The sequence below is a fragment of the Cricetulus griseus genome, chromosome 2 (assembly GCF_003668045.3).
Source record: "Cricetulus griseus strain 17A/GY chromosome 2, alternate assembly CriGri-PICRH-1.0, whole genome shotgun sequence".
In the NCBI taxonomy this organism is placed as follows: domain Eukaryota; kingdom Metazoa; phylum Chordata; class Mammalia; order Rodentia; family Cricetidae; genus Cricetulus; species Cricetulus griseus.
The window spans coordinates 301,705,187-301,729,394 of NC_048595.1; the positions used below are offsets into that span (position 1 = coordinate 301,705,187).

At 38.1% G+C, this 24,208-nt stretch overlaps 1 protein-coding gene across 1 annotated transcript in view; it reads right to left on the reverse strand.

The window, feature by feature from the left end:
* Positions 1–24,208, reverse strand: part of Adgrv1 (adhesion G protein-coupled receptor V1) — a 509,614-nt gene that overhangs the window by 149,290 nt on the left and 336,116 nt on the right. The window lies entirely within an intron of this gene.

Below are 24,208 nucleotides of genomic sequence, written 5' to 3' on the forward strand. Positions count from 1 at the left end.
AGAGCAACAATGACAAGGATGAACAGGACCAGAAGCTATAAAGTGAGGGGGAAATGCCCAATGAAGCCTATCATAAAAAGCCATGGAAGAGAAACAGGTTTAGGATGCACAGAGCCAGAAGATGGCTCAGGAGAAGTGCTTCTGCTTCTATCAGACAGACACTGTGAATACAGTGATAGATGTTAAGGGTACTTATTTTAATGTAGAATTCCACATGAATAGAATTGGTGAGAATTCTGTATTTGTTAACCAAGGACAGTAACAGTCCTACAAATATTGAGGACATCTGTGATAATAAATTTCATTTCACTATGCTTTAAGAAATAATGTTCAACCGCTCAAGTTTCTCCATGTAATGTATTGCTAATAGATATCATATTACTAGGTAAAAAGAAAACACAGAAAGAGGAGAAAGATTTATATGATCTGAAAATGAGTTTGCAATACATGAATGATATGAAAAGAGGAATAACAGGAAAGGTGGTATGGCTTGAGAAAAGAAGAGTAGGTAGGGAAGGGATAGTTCATACTAAGGGCTTTTGAAAAGCTTTGTGAAACTTATTCTTTTATAAGCTGTGTGTGTGTGTGTGTGTGTGTGTGTGTGTGTGTGTGTGTGTGTGTGTGCACATGCCTGAGTACATGAATGCGCATCCATGTGATAGTGTTCATATGAAAGAGTTTTATTGGAATAACCCTGCACAGGGGATAATGATCTCCCTAAAAGCTATAGGGTCCAAATTAACAGCCCAGCACCAGATGTGAGATATCTCCCTTGAGCTGTTGGTCAGGGTTGCATTGGACACCCATGAAACAATGTAAGCCAACTAGACCCTGGCAGTAAGACCCTTTTGTTGACTACATCACATGCTTTGGCCACAGAGCATGGGGAAATTGAAGTGGTATTGAACATGGAGCTTCTTTCTAGCTGGTTAGATTGCACAGTGACAGAAGATTTTAGGCAGGCAACTGGGGCAAGTTCATCAAGAGTCTTACCCAGCTGGGAACTCTGGAAACTACAATAACAACCAGTGAGGCAAGATATACCCAGGGGTAAAACAGGGGCATAAATATTTGGGGGTAACCATCTGCCTTCAGATTGGATTAAAGGCCCATTCACAGGAGGAAACAAACTTGATACTGTAAATCTAGCCAAGAACACATTTGGGAAGTTCATAGGCCCAGGAGTAACCTATGCTCTTATGTTGCTGTCTTAGTTAGGGTTACTATTGCTGCAGGAAAACACCATGACTAGTGCAACTTAGGAAGGAAAAGGTCTATTTGGCTCACACTTCCCTACCACCGTTCATCATAAAACAAAGTCAGGACAGGAACTCAAGCAGAGCAGGAATCTAGAAGCATAAGCAGATGTAGAAGCCATGAGGGGTGCTGCTTACTGACTTTCTCACAATATCTTGCTCAGCCTGCTTTCTAATAGAACTCAGGACCATCAACCATGGTAGCAGCACCTACAATGGGCTGGGCCTTCCCCCATCAATCACTAATAAAGAAAATACCCTACAACCAGATCTTAGGGAGGCATTTTCTCAATTGAGGTTCCTTCCTTTCAGATAACTCTAACTTGTGTCAGTTGATATAAAACCAGCCATCATGGTTGCAAAGTGGAAATAGTGCCAAACTGCCCCGTGAATTCATGTCCTTATACACATAGATGAGTGTAGCTCTAAAACCTCATCAGAGAAGTTTCTTTGTCCAGTAGATGATGATTAACACAGAAGCTCACAACCAGTGAAAGCGTAGTGAATAAATATCTGGAGAATGGCTCCTCACGGCTCAGCAACCATTGGAAGAAAGGGTAGGATTTTTTAGAGCAGATTGTTGTAGAGGACCAGAGAAAAAATATCTTCTGGAGATGACAAAATTGTCACATTTATGAACCCACAGCCCTGAGGTTGCCTGAACAAGACTTGCACACAGATCAAACCAATCAATATTCAAATACAGAAGGGGAGAGGCTCATGAGTCCCCACCTCGAACTGAAGAGCTGTTGACAGTGAATGGCTTCTGGTAGGAGTGCCATATCTATTTCTCAAATAGATAATATGTAAAAAAAGAAAAGAAAAGAAAAAAAGAGGACACAAAGTTGGAGGCATGGGGTAAAGGGGTAAGGATATGGGTGTGGACCTAGGAGGGTAGGGGAGTAAATATGATCAAAATATATTGCATACATGTGTGAAATTTTCAAAATAATTAATAAAAATATTTTAGTAGGAAGAAATCAATAAGCAAAAATCATGGAGAAAAACTCAGATGTGTGCCTGACAGATAATACTAAGATAGTAAATCCATTTTCCTGAAATTTGTATGCTTGTAGTCTTCATTGGATTGTTAAATGTAAAATTTGTTGGGTTGGGAGCAGTAAGATGCATTGGCTGCTGTGTGTAAGGGCTGACAACTTTTTCAAGGAACTTTTAAGTCTCTGGGGAGTTTTAAGTAGGTTTGTGTTTTTAAATGAACTGTTAAGCTGAGTGTGCTGGGGCACATTTGTGATCCTAGCAGTCAGCACTTAAGAGGTGGAAGCAGGAGGATTCGAAGTTCAAGGTCATCCTTGGCTATGTGATAAATTCCAGGCCAGCCTGGGATACCTGGGACTCTTTATTAACCATCAAACTAGCTTTAAAGATGTATAAGGAAAGGATTATTATGAGAGTCAAATAATCAAACAGCAGATAGAGTCTATCTCCATAGATTCAGTTGAAGATCTGTGGGGTGGGAACTGATAGGAGATAACAGGATTCAAGTGTTATCTCAAGAATCAATAGCCCAGGAGTTTATCTCAGTACTTAGCTATGCATCTATGCTTCTGCTTCCATCAGCTACTGGGTGAAGGTTCTAGGATGACATTTAAAGTAGTCATCCATCTCATTACAGGGGATGGGCATTTAAGGAAGCCTGTCCATTATTGCTTAGATTGTTATTTGGGGGTCATCTGGTAGATTTCTGGATATTTCCCTAGTGCCAGATTTCTCTTTAAACCTATAATGGCTCACTCTATTAAGGTATCTCTTTTCTTGCTCTCCTTCTATTCTTCCCCCTACTCAATCTTCCTGCTCCCTAATGTCCTCTCCACTCCTCTTCTCCCTTCCTCTTTCTCCTACCTCCCCCACCCTGCCCCATGCTCCCAATTTGTTCAGGAGCTCTTGTCCCTTTCCCCTTCTCAGGGGGACATGCTTTTATGATTCCCCCATAGAAAGCCTCATCCTGCTTGGGGAGTGTGATGTGGGGGTACCATGGGAGGATGAGAGGGAGAGAGAACTGGGACTGATATGTAAAATAAGATTGTTTCTAATTTTAATACAAACTAATAAAACAAGAATCATGTTTGCACTCCCACCAGCAATGGAAGAGTGTTCCTTTTTCTCCACATCCTTTCCAGCATAGATTGTCATTGGTGTTTTTGATTTTAGCCATTCTGGCCGGTGTAAGATGGTATCTCAGAGTTGTTTTGAGTTGCATTTCTCTTATGGCTAAGGACTTTGAGCACTTTCTTAAATGTCTTTCAGCCATTTTAGATTCCTCTGTTGAGCCTACAATCCTCTTCACTAAAGGAACTAGGAAACAAGAAGGACTCTAAGAGAAAAATGCATGGTCCTCAGAGAATAGGAAGGACCAGGATCTCCTGATCTAATTGGGAGCATGAGGGTAGCGGAGAGAGAGTTGGCAGAATGAGAGGAGGAGAAGAGGAGGGGAGAAGAGGAAATGGAGGAGCAGAAAGGTTGAGTTGGGGGGAGAATAGAGGAGATCAGGATGAGAGATATCATAACAGAGGGAGCCAGTATAGGTCCAAAGAGAGATCTGGCACTGGGGAGATTTCCAGAGATCTACAAGGATGACACCAACTGACAATTTAGGCAATGGTGGAGAGGCTACCCTAAATGCCTTTCCCCTATAATGAGACTGATGACTACTTTATATGCCATCCTAGAGCCCTCATCCAGTGGCTGATGGAAGTAGAGGCAGACACCCACAGCTATACACTGAACGAAACTCTGGAACCCAGTTGCAGAGAAGGAGGAATGAAGATCAAAGGGGTTAGGACCAGGCTGATGAATCCCACAGAAACAGTTGGCCTGAACAAGGGGGAGCACATGAACCCCAGACTGCTGTCTGGGAGGCCATCATGGGACTGATCCAGACCCCTGAAAGTAGATGTCAACAAGGAGGCCTTGGCACTTTATGGGGCCTCTGGTAGTGAATCAGTATTTTTTTCCCCTGGTGTAAGAAGGGACTTTGAGAGCCCATCCCATGTGAAGGGATGCTCACTTGGCCTGGACACATGGGGAGGGCCTAGACTTGGCCCAGGATGATAATGTGGAATTTGGGAAGCCCCCTTGGAGGATACTACCCTGCATGGGGAGCAGAGGGAGGAGAAGGGAGGAGGCAGTTGGGGGGTTGGAGGGGAGGGGAGGGAGAAGGTTTGACATGTGAAGCAAGATTGTTCCTAATTTGCACTAATAAAAAATACTAAAAAAATTACTAAAAAAAAAAAAAAAAAGAATCAATAGCCCAGTGCCTAACAGGACGTAGAAAGCCGATGAACACCAGTAGTACTGACACTGAGATCAACAATTGATAAATGGGACCTCCTGAAACTGAGAAGCTTCTGTAAGGCAAAGGACAAAGTCAGCAAGACAAAACGGCAGCCCACAGAATGGGAAAAGATATTCACCAACCCCACATCTAAACAGAGGGCTGATCTCCAAATTATACAAAGAACTCAAGAAGCTAGTCTCCAAAACACCAAATAATCCAATTAAAAAGTGGGGTACAGAACTAAACAGAGAATTCTCAGTAGAGGAATCTAAAATGGCTGAAACACACATAAGAAAGTGTTCAACATCCTTAGGCATCAGGGAAATGCAAATCAAAACAACTCTGAGATACCATCTTACTCCAGTCAGAATGGCTAAAATCAAAAACACTAATGACAGTTTATGCTGGAGAGGATGTGGAGAAAGGGGAACACTCCTCCACTGCTGGTGGGATTGCAAACTTGTACAGCCACTTTGGAAATCAGTATGGTGACTCCTCAGGAAAATGGGAATCAGTCTACCATAAGATCCAGCAATTCCACTCTTAGGCATATACCCAAAAGAAGCACATTCATACAACAAGGACATCTGTTCAACTATGTTCATAGCAGCATTATTTGTAATAGCCAGAAACTGGAAGCAACCTAGATGCCCCTCAACTGAAGAATGGATAAAGAAAATGTGGTACATTTACACAATGGAGTACTACTCAGCAGAAAAAAAAAACAATGGAATCTTGAAATTTGCAGGAAAATGGATGGAACTAGAAAAAAAAAAACATTTTGAGCGAGGCAACCCAATCACAAAAAGACAAATGTGGTATATACTCACTCATATGTGGATTTTAGCCATAGAGTAAAGGAATACCAGCCTACAATCCATACTGCTAGAGAAGCTAATAAACAAGGAGACCCTAAGAGAGACATACACTGTCCCCTGGAGAAAGGGAAAGGGTCAAGATCTCCTGAGCAAATTGGGAACAAGAGAGGATGGGGGAGGGAGCTAGGAGAATGAGAAGGGTAGAAGGGGAGGGGTGAGGAGGACATGAGGGAGCAGAAAGGTTGAGTGGGGAGAAGAATAGAAGAAAACAAGATAAGAGATACCATAATAGAGGGAGACATTTTAGGTTTACAGAGAAATCAGGCACTAGGGAAGGGTCTGGAGATCTACAAAGATAATACCAACTAACATCTAAGCAACAGAGGAGAGGCTACCTTAAATGCCCTCCCCTGATAATGAGATTGATGACTGTCTTATATGCCATCCCATAGCCTTCAATCAACAGCTGATGGTGGTAGTAGAAGCAGACACCCACAACTAATCACTGAACTGAACTGGAAACCAGTTGCAGAGAAGAATGAGTGATGGGCAAAGGGGTTGAGACCAGGCTGGTGAAACCCACAGAAAGAGCTGACCTGAACAACAGGGAGCTCTTGGTCCCCAGACTGACATCTTGGAAACCAGCATGGGACTGATCCAGACCCCAGGAACATGGGTTTCAGTGAGGAGACCTCTGAAATCTATGGAACCTCCTGTAGTAGTTCTTATCCCTAGCATAGGTGTGGACTTTGGGAACCCAATCCATATACAGGGATACTCCCTGAGCCAAGACACACGGGGGTGGGCCTAGACCCTATCCAAAAGGTCATTGGCCAAGCAGCTTTGAACGTAATACAAGTTTCCGTGTATTTATTTGGGCCCTAACTCGGGCGGGCAGCTAGCGTAGAGCACACATGTGGCGGTGGGGCTCGGCTGCATTTGGCGTTAAATTTATCGTAACAAAAGAAAGCTGGTGAATGGTGAACTGTTGATAATCTAGCCTAGGCAGGAGAGGAACATGGCTGACAGTGAACTGTGGATAATTCTAGCCTGGGCGCTAGAGGTACATGGCTGTTACGGAGGAGGAAGAGGAGGAGGAGGAGGATCAAAACACAAGCAGATTTTTTTTTTTTCAAAATAGTAGATAGTAACAGCAAACACACTGGAATGTCAATGTATTTATATAATTTTAAGACATATTTGAAAATCTCCATTATGTTTTTAAAAAGTATTTTATGATATCTTTTCTGCTAGTAAAAGGCAATTTTGAATTACCCATCATGTTTTATGTGATATTTTAGTAACAACTAGAAATTTCTTTGTCACTTTCTTTTCATCCCTCCATCCTTCTCTCTTCCCTTCATCTCTTGCTTACTTTCTCTCTGATTCTGGGACATTAGGCAAGGACTTGCCCACCAAGCCACACCCCCATCCATTAACTGAAATCAAAGAAAACAGGTCAAGCAAACAGCTTGCTGATCTTTATTTAAAGCCAGCATAGATAACCCTGGAGTATAAGTGAATTTGTAGAGACATACAACATAGATAAGTTGAAGTGAATTTGAAGGAATGAACATAGAAAGTATCTACCTCGTATGTAAAGATTCAGTGCAGTACCTTTAATACTTTCATTGAAATCTATCTATCTATCTATTATCTATCTATCCATCATCATCTTCCATCTATCATCTATCTATCTATCTACCATCATCATACATCTATCTATCTATCTATCTATCTATCTATCTATCTATCTATCTGTCTATCTGTATTTTGAGTTTACAGAATCTAAGTTATGGGCCTATGATTACTCAACTTCTAGCCAAGCATTGCCTCTTCCAGTTAACTCTCACAGGCCTTATGTCTTTCTTCATCTGAAGAAAGCCATTCTTTCCCTGCTGACAATTGACTTTCATATACAGAAGAGCCTTCTCTCTGGGATTCTCTCCATGACCCTCCATACAGTTATTTAATGCCCCCTATCCACCTTAGCCCATTCTCTGCCTAAGCCCCCACTGTTTTCAAGTATTTATTTTTAGCTTTAGAATAAAAAGATGAGCTGTTGAATCAATATGATATATTGGATATATATCCAATCACAAATCAACTTTGTCATAACTTTTTCACTATTTTATCCTTAAGAAAATCAGGAAAGAGTACGACAAAAGTTGTAGAGTCTACAGAACTCTCTTATTACTTTAGTACCACATATATGTGAAGAATTGTACAATAGCCTGTACAATCTCTTATGTATCCTTATTTTCTTTCTATCTATTCCCAAAGAACTTAGTCATTAAGCTATTTTAGAATTTTTAAAGGCAAAATGTCTCAAAGTTATGAAGCTGGGAATGATATTTGCTTGGTTTTTCATTTGTTTTGTATTATCAAACTGGCTGATCTTTGACATAATGTTTCTTCAACTGGTCCTCTTATATTTCAATATTATTCACTCATGAAAGAAATGTAAAGATATTTAGAGCACTATATGCTTTCTTAATCAGCTCATTTCTTTAAGATTTCAAACGTTTTGCAGGTAGCCTTTTCCACCCTTCAAACAAAAGTTTCTTTGAGAGCAAAACATAGGGCAATGCTGGACTTCAGCCTCTTTTTTTTCAAAGACTGGCAAGGTCTTTCCAAAAAGGAATACAACAGCCCAAGATAAATTCAAGAATTGACAAATAGAATTACATAAGATCTAAAAGTTTTCACATAACAGAATAAATAGATTCAAATGTCACCCCAGAGAATGGAAGAAAATCTAGGTTAGTATGCATCAGACTGAAGATTAATATCTAGAATAATATATAAAGAACACAGAAACTAAATATCAAGAAATCTAATTACCTACTCCAATAAAAATGTTAATGAAAAGGCATGGTTCTCAAGAGATAAAGTACAAATGGACCTTTAAATGTAAATTAAAAGTACACTGAGTCCTCCTCACCGTAGTCAGAATGCCTATCTTTAAGAAAACATGTAACAAGAGATGTTTCTGAGAATGTATGGGAAGGGAACACTTACACACTGTTTGTGTGATACAAGTCTGTTCAAACACTATGAAAATCAGTCGACAGGTCCCTCATATAACTGAAAATAGAACTACCATATGACCCAGCTCCACATCTGTGTACATACCCAAAGGACTCTAAATCAACACGCCATGTAGTTTAACATTTATGCTATTGCAGCACTGTGCAGCCACATTACAGAATCAGCCGAAGTATTTGTCAGCAAGTAAATGAATACAAATGAAGACCATCATTTGTGAATCTTAGACTTTATATAGAGACCTAAAAAATCACAAAAATAGATGCTACATTGGGGGTGGATGTGTAAAGAAAACTAGTGATAGAGGGATGGACAAAAGAAGTTAAAGAGTCATGTGGTTAAGCACACCTGTACTAAATGTCTTCATGTAACTCACTATGTACAACCAATTTATGACAAGAAGAAATACATCAAAATAAAGACAAAACGATACTCGGTTCCTTACAGCATTTCCACCTATATGTATCATGTACTGTACTGAGAACTCCCCATCATAGGCTTTTGTCCTGCTCTCCATTGTACCCTGTGGGGTACATTTTAATTTGATCATGAATTTTAAGTGGGATCTCCTCCAGTTCCCATTTTAACATTCTTAGTTCTAAGCTTTTCTTTTTTCTGACACTAGCCATTGTTTTCTTATTGATAATACTTTCTTATGTTATGCCTGTTCATGGGGAGTTCATCAGCAAGGTACATACTGATGGTGATGACAATTTCCCCCTCTCCTTCTTTAAAATAATTTCCAGTAATTCCATTTGAATTTCATTTTTGAAACTTTCACTGGTTTCTCACTGTCCATGTTTGTGAAGTATTGTTTTTGTCCATTTCAGAATTGTTATTCTTGAATTTTAGTATACACATGAATTATGAACAGGACTACCATGTTTATCACAGATTCCATAGGACAACTGTGGCTCCTGTTGGGAGTTCCTCAACTCTCTTCTGAGAACTAAGCAAAACTATGCGAGTTAGTTTGCTTCAAATTTGCCTCTAGTTTTAAAGACATTTTCAAATATTCAAACAACATATCATGTTACTCCATGTCAAGCAGAAGATAACCTCCAGTGTGGGTTTGAAAGCAGCTACAGAAATATTGATAGGCCAAACACACAGGGTTTAATTGCAGATATATTAATGCTGGTCCCAATTTGTCAAAGTGATGAGAACAAGTGACTGTCCAGTGCTTAGTCCTAAATGGGACATTTGGAATAGGTATCATCTCCTCTGAGGTTGAGGAACTGGCAGAGGAAGAATGTAAGAGCCAGAAGGTGGGAAGGAATGCTGTGAAACGCTGACATGATACAGCCTATGAACCGCTGAGCCTACAGCAACAGTGGTTACTACATGGGAGTATGTGTTCATCAACAGTCCCTCATAGATAGGAGAGGGTTTATGAGACCTCATTACTCCCAAAGGATCTTTTATGCAATTAATGGGTTTTGTGGAGAGGAGGAGTTATAGTCCTCAGTGGTGTAGCCACTGGTAAGTTGACCTTGCTCAAGAAAATAGCTTTGTATTCATGCTCATGCAAGCAACTGTAATTAAATGCAACGAGGCACAAAAATACATAAAATCATGAAGGTAACTATTGAGAAGAATATCAGTAAAAGAGGGAAGGAAGAATAAAAGGTATATTACATACACACATAGATAGACACATATTTGTGAATAAATAACCTAAAAAGTAAGAAAGAATGAAAATAAGCAAAATACTCTCTAAAGTTGTGTGATGGTTCCAACTAAAGAGCACAGGGAAACAGGAAGAGACAATAAACAAGGGATGCTGAGTTGGAAGAGGTGACAGGAATGGCAATGAAAAGCCCAGTGTTGGACATGGCAGACAACCAGGAGAAGCTGGGGCAGGCATGGGGGGAAAGAGGAGAGAAACTTACACATAGACACACACACACACACACACACACACACACACACACACACACACACACACACACTCACTCCTGATTATTACTGATGTGGAATCTAAAGTATGGTGATAAATACATTCCTTGGGTTTGCTTGAATTATATTAAACTAGGTAAAACTGAACAGTTTACTGGACAGAACATAGCTTATTTGAAGACCTGCAGGATCACCAAGGATCATATATATATATATAATATATATATATATATATATATATATATATTATATATCTCCTAACCAGGTTTTCATACTATAAAAGGAAAATGTGAAGATACACAAGCATGCAAAAAGGTGAAAAAAATTTCACTTAATGAAAACTAGTATCAGGTTAATCTCTGTAACATAAACTGCCAGGCAGTAATGTTATGCTTCCTGAGTTTTTATGTAGGAGATAATAGTCAGAATAAATAAGTTATTTAATATCATAAGAAATAAAACAAATGAAGCTTACAAATGAATTAGGAATAAGTAGGAAATATTGAGGAAGAAGAAAAAATACCTACAAAAGTAATTAAAGCTAATGCAAAATGGGAGAAAGCAAGAAGGTCAAGCAAGCCAGTGGCTGTTCAGAAAATGCAGAATTCTTCAACACATAAATGGATATGATGGTGATTTTGGAAAGCTCAAATTTCTGGACCATACATAAAAATATAGCAAAAATGGATAAATTTTATGATAATTCAAAAATGTAAATCATTCTGGGGTAATCATTTTCATTGAGAACTACCTATGTGGTAAGGAGACCTTCATAAATCAATAACTGCAGCACAAAATGAATTTGAAGACCTATTGAGAAAATGAAACATAGCCAATACTATATAAAAGTACACTCACTCTCCTCGATCTCCTAAAGCCAGCTACAAAAATAGGGCTACATATGCGTGTGTGAGAGATACTTTGTGTAGTCACTTGGAAATACAGCATAAAACATTCATTGCAAAGCTGTGATGAAAACTAGAAAAAAAAGGAAAATGTAACTTGACAGATGCTTGCTTGGTTGCTTTTCTGGGTGTGTCTGCAAGATTCGAGGTGTATGCATGAGATCAACGTTTAAATTGTCAAATTGAGTGCAGCTGGTTTTCAGCTTAAACACACAAGTGGAACTCAATCAGTTAAAGGTTTATTTTGTTTTGTTTGTGGAGTTTGGTTGTTGTTGTTTTTTGAAAGGATACTTATGTAATAGAGAATTCTTCCTACCTGTCATCTTTGACGTGGGGCATTATTTTATTCCTCTTTTGAACTAAACTTCAACATCTGCTCTCTTAGGTCCAGCTTGCTGATCTACCTGGTGGATTCAGCACTGATGGTCCCCACAGCTGCAGAAGCCAAGTCCTTGTAACAGATTTCTTTCTGTTCACACATGGACACTTTCTGTGGGCCTTTCCCATTGAAACCCTGACAAACACACTGCATTTACCTATGAAAGTGGCAAAGCTAATGAGACTCACAGCCAGGCCTTGCCCTGTGCTGACAGCTGCTGCTTACAAGCAATGTTGCCAGGACTGAAAATGTTTGATGTGTCTAGCATGGTGAACTCAATGTTTCTAAAGGTGTTATTCTTCAATCTATGACTTCAATGCAAGGAATCTGATGTTAGAAATATAACGGCAAATGTACTGTGAATAGAAAAACTGAGGAGAGTGGAGAAGAGTGTCCAATGATGGAAAATGTGCATTACATTTGATAAATTCTACCATGAGAATGAGACAGAATGTGGGGAACCCACTAGACTTGTTGATGTCATTCTACTTATAATTAGGATGAAGAAGAAAAGTAAAAAGTGTATGAAACTCCTTTATCCCAGTTCTGATTCAAAAATCAAAAACATACAACAAGACATACAGATACAGTTCAGTGATGGGAACTGCTTTGGCTTGACTGATGAAGACATACCTAATTCTAATAATTTCTAAAGCAAATGTTGATGACCCTTGTAAGAAAAGGCATGGCATAACTTACAGGGGAACTGCTGGCCCACATTGACTCCTACACAGCTACAAAGTAGGTAGTACAGCCCCCAGTCCACAGTCAAGGAACCCTGTGACTCAGCAGCAGTTTGCTTGAATTGTATCATATCCTGCTTGGCAAACTGTTTGGACTTGGGTGCATTTCCTTTTGCGTTACAGACGTGTATAGCAGAATTTCCTGCATAAACAACCCCTTTGCTTCTTCAACGATATGCACTTAAACATTTGTGGTTGCATGAGCATTTTCAGTTTTCCAAATGGGGGTCTCTGATTGCAAAATACCGTCAATTGCAGATTTCCTGAAAACGGAAGACCGATAAACTTTTCATTTTATCCATGAAAAATTTCAGGAAAATCAGATGATACAGGACCTCACAAACAACTCTTTCCTCATGTCTGCCTCCTGTAGTTTACAATTACCTGTTTTGTAATGCTCTATTCCACTTGTATTTCAAATGCCTATGAAATTAGCACTTTGAAGTAAAAAGCAATCATTAGTCTTCCTGACACTGCCTCTTGATAATAAGAAAGGAACACAGACTTAGATTCTTAGGCAACACATGGTTTCATCATTTTGACCTCAAGGAAACCAATTTAAATGTTTTCAGTGTGTTAACTGTGCTATCATTACAGATGGAAAATTTAATTAGCACACCAAATTTTTTTCTAAAATCGTTTGATGGCTAATCTTATGTAGTAAAATGCAAAGTTCCTTTAAAAGGTACGTCACTAAAGGAATGAAAATTTGAGAAAAAAGGTCTTACTACAGCCTATCACCTTATACCCAATAATAGAAAATAACAGCACAAAAAGGCATTCAAATAATTTTCAAATTACTCAAGGTTTCAAGTATTTGAAAAACATGACCAAACACCAAGAAAAATCAATGCACAGGAATGAATAATTCATTAAAAGAAGAAATGAAAATACCAAATAAATCAATGCAAAGTTCTTCATATTCATAGGATTATATAAGAAAAATCACGGAGATATACTTAGTGTGGTCTCTGAAACCACTGATGCATAGTTATTAATTAAAGACATGAACACTTATAGAACTGTGAATGTAGTATATAATAAATATATTACATGGGTAAATATTTAAAAATATGACAGAGTTCACAATAATGTGAGGAAAGAGACTGTCATAATTAATGGTTTGAGTGTAAGAGGTTCATTTCTTTTGAAAAACATTTTTATAACATTTCAACAGTAAAACAAATATATAACAGGTAGCACAATATATTTCATGTATATAATTGCTGTAATTTAGTTATAGTTTAGGTGTGCCTCTCTCCAAAGGGTATAAGTGTGGATAGTTTGGTTCCTAGGGTGGCAGTGGTAGAAGATAGTGAGAGGTAGGTCCTAGTTGGGAATTGTTAGGTCAAACTGGGGACATATCCAAAGAAAGGACTGTGGGACTTCTGATTCCTTACTGCCTTTTGTTATTTTTGATTTTGTTTTTGAGATGGTGTTTTATTTTGTTTTTCAGATTGGTCTTGAACTACTTGGCCCATGTGAGCCTCCTGCCTCCACCTCTCAAGCACCTGAAACTAGAGACTGGAAACTGCATTCCATTTCTGACTTCTGTGTTGGGATGTAATCAATGTCTTCTATGTATATGTGCTATCATCATGATGTGATGCAGCCCAAAGGGCCCTCACCAGAGCTCAGCAAGTACACTTTCATCCCCTGGAGTCTAAGAGCTGGGGTATATAAGCATCTTTTTTTTATATACTTAGCTATTAGAATGTCTTCTAGTAGTAATTAAAAATGGAATAAAACACAAAAATAGTCATTACCATGTTATAAAGAGGAATTGGAAATATCAAAGTTTATAAAGGAATTGATCTTAAAAACACAACAGAGTACAGTAAGGTAAATACGTTTTAATACAGAAAATTGTTCAATAAATAAAAAGCAAATTGCAAAATAGTCCAGTGGTATTCCATGGAAAACCAATGTTTATAGATGCTTATTTTATGGTATTCCATTACACCACTCTGAACTAAGACAGTGCAATTAAGTACTGCAATTTTAGAAGCAATTCCCCCTTCTCGTTTATGATGAAAATAGAATGAACTCCAGTTAGGATGATAGAAGCTTCTGAGTTTCAGAAACATTTGAGTATGTTTAAAATTCAAATGATGAAGATCCTTGCAAAAGAAAAGCCTAAACATGACATTAAAGTTTCAGAATAATTGGGGGTGTTAAACCAGCAAGCAACTCTTCAGGAACCTGTACAGCCAATGTTTTTAACTTGTACCTGGTGAGTTACATATAACTACTACCACATGTCAGATGCACATCTCAGACCTCTATGGTTAATCTTCAACTATTATTCTCTCTCTCTCTCTCTCTCTCTCTCTCTCTCTCTCTCTCTCTCTAGGCACTAAACACCCATTGCGCCAACATGCCTCATCTCACTTAGTCTGTAGCACAGTCTCATGACACAGGTTTGCCAGGCCTATTCTACAGATGGGGAGCTCCAAATGCTCAAGTGATGGAGAGACAGTATTTGACTTCTGTGTATCTACCGTCACACCTCTGCTAAACAATGAACAGCCATTCAGTTCAATAGTGGAAAATTTCCAATCACATCTCAATACATATTTAGCAAAAGATGCTCATTGAAGTATACATTTAATTCTCTTCATATCCATAAATTATTTCTGTAGCTAATAGGCCCTGGAATACATGGCATACTAGAAAGTGGAGACAATTTCAGGCTTATCTCTGTCATGAACCTACAGAGATTAAATAACTTTTTTTATTTTTTTGGTTTTTTGAGACAGGGTTTCTCTGTGGCTTTGGAGGATGACCTGGAAATAGCTCTTGTAGACCTGGATGGTCTCGAACTCACAGATATCCACCTGCCTCTGCCTCCCGAGTGCTGGGATTAAAGGCGTGTGCCACCACTGCCCGGCTTAAATAATTATTTCTTTTCACTAATGATACTATCTTCTGTATAGAGAATGTTTTTGGAGATGGAATGATGGAACGATTGCTAAATGGTACTTAATCTTTAACAAAATACAGGATACAGTGGAGTCAGCTAGCCAGTCATCTTATATAGAGTGTTCTGTGAAGCTAGTAGTGGCAAATGCTTGAATCACAGTACTCAGGAGGTTAGCTCAGGAGGATTTGTGAGTTCAAGATTATCCTCAGCTATACAGTAGGTATCAAGTTAACCCGGGTTACTTCAGACTCTTTTGTTTTTCTAAGTGTGCATCGAAGAAGTGATTAATGCAGCGAACAAGTGGAGAATTTCTTTAGTAATTAAGCTAGATTAGTGACCTGGTGTGTGTGTGTGTGTGTGTGTGTGTGTGTGTGTGTACATTATATATATATATATATATATATGTATATATATATATATATTAGAATTAGAATATATATATATTCTAATTTAGAATGTTAAATCATCCACAAGTTACTCTCTCATTTGTTTTCTCAAGACAACTTCCATTTATTGCAGTATCTTGCTAGTACAGTGGTTCTCAACTTCCTAATGCTGCAACCCTTTAATACAGTTCCTCATGTCATCGTGACCCCCAACCATAAAATTATTTTGTTGCTCTTCACAACTATAATTTTGTTACTGATAAATATCTGATATGGAGTATATCTGATAGTTGACCCCTGTGAAAGAGTAATTCAACACCCAAAAGTGTATCAACCCACAGGTTGAGAACCATTGTGCTGGTGGCACTAGCATCACACTACCACAGGGGCACAGTTATAGATAAGACCCTTGGTTGGAATTACACAAACTGAATTCTGAAGAATATACATCAATGAATTTTGAGCTGTCAAAAGCTGTCCCTTCATTATTTATAGCCACAGCTACTAGTAGTTAGGCAGGAACTTGTCATGCTGTTCTGACTAACTCAGGCAGGCCGCTCTGGTGGGGGTCACTTGTGGGACATTTTATTTCACGAAGGACTAGTGGCTATTCTTGGTTCTCTACTCGAATGAAAACAACATCTATATGAAATGGATTTGTTTCTGGGTTAAATAAAACAGATTACCAAAATGGTTTCTACTTGATTCAGAAAGGTTAAAGGGAGTGAACTGCACAGAAGACTGGGATATTTTAAGAGACTCCACAAACACAACAGGCCCAAGAGGAATACTAACCATGTTCTACAGAAGAGAAGAAAACCTCAACTACTTTAATAAAGCAAGTAAAACATTCTTATATAAAGCAAAAAAAAAAAAGAGGCAGTTTCTGTGAAAGAAAGCTACAGAACAAAAGTACTTGAAAACAGTGGTGTGGACATACTAGGTTATAAGTAAAAATAATCCTACTTTAATGAATCCTATCTTAATGAAGAAGATATTATACAACAATCAAGAAGTATAACACAGACATTTTAATTCTTGCTAGCCCAAATGTCTACAAACTAAAGAAAGTAACTAAAAGATTTAAATAAAAAGAGAAAATTTTCTTAATTCCCCTGTCTTCAGTATTGTCTAGTAAATGCATGTTGAATTTTGTAAAAAATATTTTACAAAGAAGAATTTTGATATTTTGGAATTCTAGATAGTTTTATTCAATATTATCACATACCACATTAATTGGGATCCCATTTCACATAGCGGCATACTCCCTCAGCCTAGACACACAGGGGAGGGCCTAAGCCCTATCCCAAAGGATATGACAGACTCTGAAGACCCTCCATGGAAGGCTGCACTCTCCCTGGGGAGCAGAAATGGTATTGGATAGGTAGGGTGTTACTGGAGGGCAGGGGAGGAGAGGAGGGAGAGGGAACCGGGATTGACATGTAAAACAATCTTGTTTCTAATTTTAAAAAATATATAAAAAATGAGACAAATTAAATGATTGGTTTCAAATTTGACAAAAAAGTTTTCAGAAAATTCAACATCCAGTAGCATTAATATACAAAAGAATACAAAACTTAAAAGACATTCCTCCATTTTATTTCCTTGCTCTATTTTACAGTGATATAGACTAATTCATAGATTCAGATCACCAAGAATCTGATGTTTGAATTGTATTTCAGTTCTGCTATAGATCAGACACAACACAATTTTACTAAATACCTCAGGCCCCTTGAAGACATATTTATTAAATGAACAAAACATGCTTAGCTTATTATCTTATTTAAGGTGGAAAACATGAGAGTCACCACTACTAAATGAAGAGTGGGACAGGGATGCTGCTATGCTCTTACTGTGTGAACAAGAGATATTGGCCAATGGAATCATATAAGAGAAATCAACTAAGAACAAGTGAGGGAAAAGTCTAGGCCTATTTGAAGATGATAGTTGTAACATTAGAACTAAATAAAATAACTTCATAAAGGATACACAGCACAGCTGACTTGAACAAGGGCGAGCTCATGGACCCCAGATTGACAGCTGGGAAACCAGCATAGAACTGATCCAGACCCCCTGAACGTGGGTGTAAGTTAGGAGGTCTAGGCAATCTATGGGGCCTCTGGTAGTGGATCAGTATTTATCCCTAGAATAGGAATGGACTTTGGGAGCCCATTCTACATAGAGGGATACTCCCAAATGATATAACAAACTTTGAAGATTCCCCATGGAAGGCCTCACCCTCCCTGGGAAGCAGAAAGGGGATGGGATGGGGGTTGGTGGGGAGGAGGAGAGGGTGACAGAACTGGGATTGACATGTAAAACAAGTTTGTTTCTAATTCAAATAAAAAGGAAAAAATATCAAACAGTATAGCAAGCACCCCCCCAAAAAAAATAAAATTAAAAAAAAAGATACACAATCAACTGAAGAGATGGCTCAGCCATTAAAGCTAGGCTCACAACCAGAAACAAAGGGTACTTTGCACACAGAATCAATGGCCTTCATATTACACAACATATCATAAAGGTGTTCAATCAAAATGAGTGAATGCATGTGTGAGGTGAATGAGTGAACAACACTGGGAAGGCTCTCCACAGACCTGAGATTGGGTGTGGTACTTAATAAACTTCCTGTTGTTCACTTGTGAAGAGCAGGAGCCATGAACTAACAGTAGTAGCCCAGGGAATATAGACCCAGATTGCAGCTGGGACATTTTTCAGGAAGACAGACCGGCAGTCTGAAAAGCTGAGGGACTGACACTGTGAAACCTGGTATGGGAACAGTTGAGCATCAACAGAATAAAGTGAGCTGCAGTCACACCAAGTCCGATGCACTGAGCATGTTTACAGTGAGTAGTTCAGGATCTGAAACATGATGTGCTTCAAGGATGTGCCTGATCTTCAGAAAACACGCTAGATGCTCCCAACTCTAGTGTTCTGTAGGAGACCAGCTACCAATGTGCACAGTGAGCATCTGAAATCACACTCTATTAACTAATTCATACTGAGTGTCCTTGGAAAGTAGTCACAATTTCCCTTGGGTTGACTTTTTGACCACTATATAAAACAAGTTGAAAAACACCGTGGGAGGCATAATTCCTCTTTATTTTAGGATCTGAATGGGTGGGAAATGCTAGTTAAGCTTCCTGTATGTGTGAACCTGTGCTTGTGTATGTGGGTGTGTGCACACTTAAAGGTGACAGTACACCCCTTAGCCCAACAGTCCTGGAAGAGGTGCAGACAGCATTCCTTTTCTTGGATGATAGCTACTTTTTCAATCCTTAGACAACACTTAAAACAGGTTCCCTGAATTTATAAGCATTTTTTCATGATTCACTTTTAATCAATTTACAGAAAATATTCTCTAAGACATCATATTTCCTATAAAGAACAATTACTTGTACTTAGTTCTAGCTTAGACCATGAAGATATATACTTGATATTAATAACATTTTTCTTAATACAGCTAGAAAATTAGATTGTTTCTGAAGACGGAACAATTTATAAGACAGATAATTCAGTCCAGGAACAGGAAAACAGGGAAGGTTAAGATTAAGACTTGTGAAGAAAATCTAAAGTAGATCGTGAAACTGGGCTTCTAAGAACTTTGCATATAACCATAGCTCAATAAATATATTGTTAAATGTCAAGTGGCACCAAAAAGAAGAAACAAGCACTTTGAAAGTACCAAACAACTTATCATCATTATTACGTCATTTTTACTATTACTGATATTTATTAACGTGTTGGGCTCTGGCTGGTTAGGAAGAAATATTGAAACCACAAACTATACTGGTACCTGATGCAGGTAAGAACCTATTGCTGTTATTATGCTGAATGAACATGGTAATAAAACAGCCCTTAATGACATAATTATACCCATAGATTAGTGCATCTCTCAACCCACATCAGAGGAGCTGCTTCTTGCAGTAGATGGTGGTTAATACAGAGACTCATAATTGAACAAAGTGCAGAGAATAGGACCATGTAGTGTTTAACCCTAAATGGAATACTTGTGCCATTTCCACTCATTCCCCCGTCAAGGTTCAGGTATCAAAACAGAAGAGAATACCAAAAGATTCTGAGTCAGAGGCAGTGGGTGACTACAAGGAAACAATGCTTTCTGGACACCATATGGGAGATGCACATATGATCTCACTGTGCTTGTGACAGCATTCCAAGACCTGCCTAAGGTCAAGTCAGCCAAATCTCCACACGGAAAGGGTGAAGAGGTCAGGAAATTTCATAGCCAAGGAACTATTGGCATTTGATACCTATTAGAAGAGGGAGAGACAGTTTTCTTTAATATTGTGACCCTCGCTGTGTTGTTCACTCTCTAAGGCAGGCTACACCCAAGCATCTTGAGAAATGTGAAGCATATATGAAGTTTTTTGTTTGTTTATTTGTTTTAAGTAACAAGAACATGAAGTTTGGTGGGTATGGAGGAAGGGGTAGATCTGGTAGGAGGTGAATATGAGGAATATAAAATTATTTGGTTATAGGAGGTGAATATGAGGAATATAAAATTATTTTAATAGAAAAATATAAGAGAAAATCAAGACAAATAGTGTTGTTGTCTTCACCTGTAAATATCCCAATTACTCTATCTACAAATTTACACATGAGATGGGTCCCATATGAATGCCATATTCTCATTTTGAGCCTATATTCCTTACTTTGTTATTGCTGTGACAAAATATACTTTAATGTGATGGAGCACATTAAAGTGAAGCTTTTGTTTGTGCTCACAGAGTATAGTCTATCACTGAGGGAGACTCATGGTGACAGGGACTTGGGGCAGCTTATCACAGTACATCCACCAACAAGAAGCAAAGAGACATGAATGCTTGCACTGCATTCTTCTTTGTTTCAGTCCAGGACCCCAGACCATAGAATAGTGCCCCCAAATTCCTGGTGAATCCTTGTACTTCCATTAGCCTAATATAGATGATCTCTTACAGGTATGGTGAAAATTTGCCCCCAAAGTGATTCTAGATCCTGTCTAGTTAACAACCATTATTAAACACCCTCAAGACCATATTCTTCTTGTGGCTTTGACTCAGTTCTTCATTTTGTATATTTCCCTTCATTTTGTTTTCTTCTATCCAAAGAAGCAAAAGGCCAACCCAAGAAAAACATACGATGGCTTCTGAAGATATTCAGCATCAACTATTCAATAGAGATGACATCTGGAAGCTACTTGTAGTCAGTGGCCATCACTCAGTGGCAGACTGGCTTGTATCTGCTATAATCTGAGTTAAGTATTAATCCATCAGAAGACATAGGGGCTTCTCATATTAATTTTGAACAGAGAAATTTCCCAGAAACCTACAGAATCACTGGTCTCAATGACAAAGAATCAAGTGTAGGTATATGCTCAATTTTCTACCTTATGGGCAAAAAGCACATTTATATTTGTATGGCTTTTTGGGCCTATTTCTAAAGGAGGTTTTATGAATTAAACTAGCTCCACAAATTCATTAGTCATGCCAAATTAGCCTTTCATCTTTTATGTGCAAAAATATTAATTTCTTATAAGATTTTTGATTCTTGTAGCACTTAAAATGTTTAGCTGTTTAGAATTATTTTATGACTTCCAGATAGATCACACATATTTTAACTAATTATTATTGGATCACCAGGGAGTATACAGAAGGAGAGAAAGACAGGAGGTACAGAGAAGATGAGAGAGATGGTGAGGGAGGTGGAAAGAGATTAATTGTATAGAGAGACAGAAAAGAAAAATATATAAAGCATGAACAATTTCCCTGAATTTTCATTTGTATAAATTTATACTGGGCTGCTAAATACTTTCCTTTTCCTAATCTATTTCCACTGAAGCATAAGTTAAACACTGTGTCACTCAAAAGTTTATTGAATCACTATGTCTGTGATTAGTTAGTGACGTCCAGGTTACAAAGCTGATACAGACAAACATTTTTAGTATAGTATCATTTTCATGGTCACAAGATTCATGAAAGGGTATGCATCCACTCAGTCCACACCATAGAAGGTATGGTTCACTGTGAAAATAGGTACTCACTAAATTGATACTTAAGTTGTTACTCTGAAAAAATAGGGAAATAATTTGAGTTATTAGAGATGTAAACATTAGAGACTGTAACACACATAAAGAAATTCATCTGCAAAGGGTAACAAAGGGGGATGGTTTTGGAGAATAATCTAAGAAAGAACATCAACAGCAGTGCCCAGTAGTGGAAACCTACTGAACTATGACCTGTAAAGTTACAAAAAGCAACAGGATTAAAACACCAACAATTTGTAAGATTACAAAATGAAGACATTATGAATAGGGCCATGTGTTAGGCAACCCACCACACCAAAGGTAAGAGAGGCTGAAGAGCAGCAATGGTGGTAAAATAGGAGATGAAGACTCAAAAAACACATGCATTGGGGGGCATTGGTGGTGCACGCCTTTAATCTCAGCACTAGTGAGGCAGAGACAGGTAGATCTCTGTGAATTTGAGGCCAGCCTGGTCTCCATAGTGAGTGCCAGGATAGGCTCCAAAGCTACATAGAGAAACCCTGTCTCAAAAGACCAAAAAAAAAAAACATGCACTGGGAAAAGAATTAATAGTTGGAATGGAAAACACTTTAGGACTGTAGGATGTGGGCAAGAAGAAGAGACATGGTTTCAGGTTCAAAGCCTGGGTGCCTGGAAGTTAGCAGACCTTCCTTAGAACACATAGATTAAAGCCTCTTGAGGATAGAGTCTCACTGGTACATATATTACTTATACAAAATAATGTGTTTCACTATGACATTTCACAGATAGATATAATGTATTTTCATCATATTTTATCCCACTCTCTCACATACCCACCACCCTTCTATTCATTCCCTTCTGCTTTTCCAAAAGTCTCCATTCTTCTTTATGATCCCTCCACCACCAGTTTCTACTATGAGAGAAAGCATATGACTCTGTCTGTCTGCATCAGGCCTTCACTGATGACAATCTTGGTTCTATACTTTTTTCTGGAAATGACATGGCTCATTCTTCAGTGATGAGTAGTGTTTCAATCTGTCTAGATAGTGCATTTACTTCATCTGTTCCCCTCTGTGAGGCACTTGGGCTGCTCCAATGATTTGGCTGCTGTGAACATGGCAGTAATAATACAGGCATGCCATTGCCTCACATCACCTCCTTCTGGGAGATTCCCAGGAGTGGAGAACTGGATAACATGGTAATTCTACGCTTAAGTTTTGAGGAATCTCCAAACTAATTTTCATTGTTACTGCTCTAATTCACATTTCTACTGACAATGCAAAAGTATTCCTTTTCTCTCACAGCCTCAGCAATATTTGTTCTTTTTGCTTTCTTGATGATGGCCATTCTGGTTGGTATGTGTCAGAAAAAATTCTTCCCATAGATTTGATTTATGTTTCTTTTTGTTTGTTTGGTGTGTGTGTGTGTGTGTGTGTGTGTGTGTGTGTGTGTGTATTTCTCAGGGCTCATTTTTTAAAATTCCAGATATTGGATAGCTTTTCATCATCCTGAAAAATACATTTATTAGATACCTGAGTATATGATATAGAGGCATTATCTTTAGACTAAAAAAAAGCCAACCACTTGGGCTAATAGAAAATGACAATAATCACAATAGTAGTTAAGAATAGTTAAGTAGTAGTTAAGAATATTTCTGATGATATGCAGACAAACATAGTTAGAGAACACTGAAATTTTCAGTTATTCACTATATCATCTTCATTAAAATATTACTTCTAAATTATATAAATCATTTAGTAAAATTTGGTTTGAGCTATTCTTAATCAATGTGTTATTAACCTGTACATTAATGCATAGATATATACACTACATATCAATATCAAAAATGGAACGGACAGATTGCTGAGAACTTATAAAAATTAGCTAAATGAGATGTAAAATTCATAGAGATATGACAGTTTATAAAATTCTAAAAAAACTAAAAAGAGAAATACAAATAGTGAGATATTTTAAAGAAAATGCAACTTTGATTAAAAGCCCTCCTGCTAAGAAAATCCTAGGTGTGGGTGTTGCCATGTGTGCTGTCTTCCAACATTGTAGGGAAGATGACCTCAGACCTCCCATTTTGTGAAATCAATGTGACCTTCAATCAACCAAACCTTAGAAAATCAGCAGCTTTCACATACTAAAGCATTAGAAATTTAATACAAAAATCTCCTCGCAAGCCAGAAAGACAGGTATCATTGCCAAGCCATCACCATTTAGTGGGTAACTGCCATGCATGTCACACAACCATGGTTTCTACCAAGAGACCTCAAGAAGGGAATGTATGACAGGATGATATAGGGTTCCAATGCTTTAATCGTAATAGGAACTAATTTCCATCTTGTGTTGAGATTGAAGTTGTAGTGAAAAACATAATTCTCTGACATTTGAGTTCCTCAGGTAATGAAGAGGAGCCCTGTATATGATTTAGGGAGAATTACAATATAAAGGTTAGCCATTTTGGGCCTACTAATTCTATAGTAGTAAAGTTGGCTAGAAGTTAGTGTGCCTTTCGTTTTACAATTTACCTGCTCACAGACAACATT